The sequence below is a fragment of the Pteropus alecto genome, unplaced genomic scaffold, assembly GCF_000325575.1.
Source record: "Pteropus alecto unplaced genomic scaffold, ASM32557v1 scaffold42, whole genome shotgun sequence".
NCBI classification, from domain to species: Eukaryota; Metazoa; Chordata; class Mammalia; order Chiroptera; family Pteropodidae; genus Pteropus; species Pteropus alecto.
The window spans coordinates 7,600,195-7,604,052 of record NW_006434825.1 but is presented as its reverse complement, the minus strand read 5'-3'; the positions used below and the strand labels follow the sequence as shown (position 1 = coordinate 7,604,052).

Below are 3,858 nucleotides of genomic sequence, written 5' to 3'. Positions count from 1 at the left end.
GAAGGAAGGAAGGAAGGAAGGAAGGAAGGAAGGAAGGAAGGAAGGAAGGAAGGAAGGGGGGAAGGGGAAGGGGAAAGGGAAGAGGAAGGGGAAGGGAAGGAAAGAAGGAAGGAAGATAAACCTAGATAGATCATGGATAACTCCCATGTTTCCTGATTTAGGTAAAAGTTTGAAAGGGCTTAAGCACCACCTTCGTCTCTAACTTATGTTACTTTGAGCAAAACTCTTCTCTCAGAAACTCTATCATACTCACCTGCAAAATAGATGACGCTATATCCTCCATCTGCCTCCAAATGTTGTTTTAAGTACCAAGTACAGTGAAGTATGTGAAAGTATTTTGTAAACTTCCCCAGTGCTACAGAAATTTTAAGTCATGTTATTGCCTGTCTAAATTGAGTCTTTTCACATTTGCATTGGGTGTTAAGCGCAACTAGAAGGTTATGATCGCTTATATTCCTGCTTCTCTGAGTTTCTCTGAGGAAATGAGAGCAGAAGTTCACAGAAAGGAAAATCTGTAGCACAGACGGACTGCACAAAAGTGGCTCACCCTCCGCCTGGCAGATGGCAGCGCCTTAATAGGTGTGTGTTTCCTTCCCTTCCGCCCCCACTTACCCAAAGCGACTCGGGGATGCTAACTCGGGCAGTTTGTCAAGAGCTGGATTTGTGAGCTCGCCAAGTCGGTTTAGGGTATGCATATATAATTTTTATCTGAGTATTGTTAGTGAAGACATATTGTTAGCGAAGTCACGAGAATAAAGAGTACAGTCCTGACTCTATTTGAGATTATTCAGCTAATGTGCACCTTTACACGTGACTCCCTCAGCTTTTCCTTTCTGCAAAATGGGAATACCTTCCACTTTATTGGGATGTTAAGAGGATTTGAGCTAAAATATGTGAATTAATGTTAAAGGATCTAGGTTATAATAGGTAAATTAATAAACTATATATCATTAGTGTTTTAGTGGCCTTTTCCTAATCTGTTATAATAATATCTAGCAATTACACCCATTCAGTAAGAATTTAATGGTGACTAATACACTGTGGCAAACAGTGTTAACTCTGTTAACCATCAAATTTGTGTTTCCTTACCTACAAAATGGGAAAATAGTAGTGCTTATCAGTTAATCTTCTGATAAAGAGACTGTATACACTGCTCATAGTTAAAGATCCAGTATTTTGAGGTACAGGGACTGGACCTATTCTTTTCATCTCTGTAGGTAGCTGGCTTCTAACTAGCATGTGCTAGTAACATTTCTAAGGTCATTAGCAGAAGAATACAGAAGCCTGAGTTCTGGGTTATCCCCAAGACGAACTGCATTGCCTTGGACGAAGCATATAATACCATAGGATTCTAAGTTTAACAAAGACAGCAAAGAAAAGTACGCTCCTAGCATAATCTCAAAGGATTATGGGGAGGACTTAATTAATGTTTATAGAGTGCTTATTTGTATGAACAGGAATATAAAAGAAGGAATAGAAACAAGCACATGCTTTTCATTCCCTGGGCTCTAATGCAATTCAGTACAGTTAATTTATTTCATCATCTCCCTGATCAATCATAGGAGCTAAGGATGGCAGTGTGAGCACAGTACTGATTTGTAGCTGCAGGAACTGGGGCTTTGGCTACACAAGCCCATCTCTGAAAAGGATGTTCCAGGCGATTTGAGATGGGGCCCTTGGCACTGGTTTTATCTCCGGATGTGTATATTGCTCTCCCAGGGCCCAGATGCTCTGCTTTCTTTAAGGCATGGAGTGGAAGTTGCTGTGAATCTCAACATTTCCCCAATCTCGGGAGTTGACCATTCCATCGAAGCTGCCTGCCGCAACTCTAGCATCAGCACTTTGCCCCTAACCAGCCTGCCTGTGTGGGGAAACTCATTTCAATCAATCACGGTATCGATTTATCTGGAATATTTTGAAACGCTCCCTTTGTCTAAAAATAACAATGCATCAATAGCACGTAGCCACCCTTGCCAAAAGAGTACAGATGTGTGAAATTAGAGTTTCAGCATCCCTTTAATGTTTCTTCCATTTTATCATTCTCCATCTGATTTGGGGTGTTAGAACTGGACTATAAGCCAATTCACTTTCAAGAGTTTGCAGAAATCTGCAGTTACTTGCAGGTCTCACATAATCAAAGCAGCGTTATCTGTGAGCCCAAATACAGACCAAAGCAAAATTGCTAGAGTGTTTTAGAAGCTCTATCCAAGTCTTATCTATACCCTGATCCTTTTATTCTTTTTCTTGCCCGAAAAAGTCAATTACTTCTGGAATGAAATTATATCGATGTAGTGATCTCATGTGTGAATATTACTGGCCTCAGCAGCTTTCTTTGTCACTAGTCAGCCTAAAATTGGAATTTCCTGGATAATTTCACAATTTTAAAGGGGTTCGAGCCACAACATTAAAAACTGCCAACAGCTCATTGAATGTAGGGCAGCCGTCTGCATGTCTCCTGCTCAAGCTGTGTGTACACTCCAGAAACCACGTCTAAGGGACCTGCAGTTGGCATTGATCTCGGTCGGCACCACTTACTGTTGTGTGGGTGTCTTCCAGCAAGGAAAGTGGAAATAATTGCCAATGATCAGGGAAACTGAACTACATCAAGTTACTTGGCCTTTACTGATACCGAGCGGTTGATGGGTGATGCCGCAACAAGGCTTTCAATGTCCAATGCCTGATCAGACATAGATTTGATGATGCTGTTATCCAATCTGATATGAAACATTGGCCCTTTGTGGTGGTGAATGATGGGCGCAGGCCCAAGGTCCAGATAGCATACAAGAGAGATACAAAAAGTTTCTATTTAGAGGAGGTGTTGTCTGTGGATTTGACAAAGATAAAGCCTACCTTGGGGAGACTGTTACCAATGCTGTCATCATAGTACCTGCTTACTTCTGTGACTCTCAGCATCAGTCTACCAAAAGTTCTGGAACTATTGATGGTCTCAATGTTAGAATCATCAATGAGCCAATTGCCGCTGCTGTTGCTTACAGCTTAGACCCAGAAGTTGGAGCTGAGAGAAAGGTGCTGATCAATGACTTGAGAGGTGGCACTTTCGATATGTCAATTCTCGCAATCGAAGATGGATTCTATGGCTGGGGATACTCACTTAGGTGGAGAAGATGTTGACAACCGAATGATCAACCGTTTTATTGCAGAGTTCAAGTGCAAGTATAAGAAGGACATCAGGGAGAACAAGAGGGCTGTCTATCACCTCTGTACTGCTTGCGAACGTGCTGAGCATAGTCTGTCTTCCAATACCCAGGCTAGTATTGAGGTTGATTTGCTCTATGAAGAAATTGACTTCTATACCTCTGTTACCCATGCCCAATTTGAAGAATTGAATGCTGACCTTTTCCATGGCACCCTGGACTCAGTAGTGAAAGCCCTTTGGGATGCCTAGCTCGACAAGTCCCAGATCCATGATATTGTCCTGGTAGGTGGTTCTACCCGTATGTCCATGATTCAGAAACTCCTACCAAACTTCTTTAATGGAAGAGAGTTTAATAAGAGTCAACCCTGATGAGACTGTCGCATATGGTGCCGCCATCCAGGCAGCCATCCTAGCTAGAGACAAATCTGAAATGTTCAAGATTTGCTGCTGTTGGATGTCCCTCTTTCCTTTGGCATTGAACCGCTGGCAGAGTCATGATTGTCCTCACCAAGTGCACTAATACCAGTTCTTTCCTACCAAGTAGACACAGACGTTCACTACCTACTGACAACCTGCCTGGGTGTTCACTCATGTTTAAGAAGGAAAGCGGGCCATGACCAGGGATAACAACCTGCGCGGCAACCCTGAACTCACAGGCGTAACTCCTGCACCTCGTGCTGCTCCCCGGATTGAAGGCACTT

General features: G+C 42.7%; 1 protein-coding gene and 1 pseudogene across 1 annotated transcript in view; both read left to right on the top strand.

Annotated features, from left to right (window-relative positions):
* CDH8 (cadherin 8) overlaps positions 1–3,858 on the top strand; it is a 300,666-nt gene that overhangs the window by 22,701 nt on the left and 274,107 nt on the right.
* LOC102879489 overlaps positions 1–3,858 on the top strand; it is a 16,303-nt pseudogene that overhangs the window by 11,940 nt on the left and 505 nt on the right.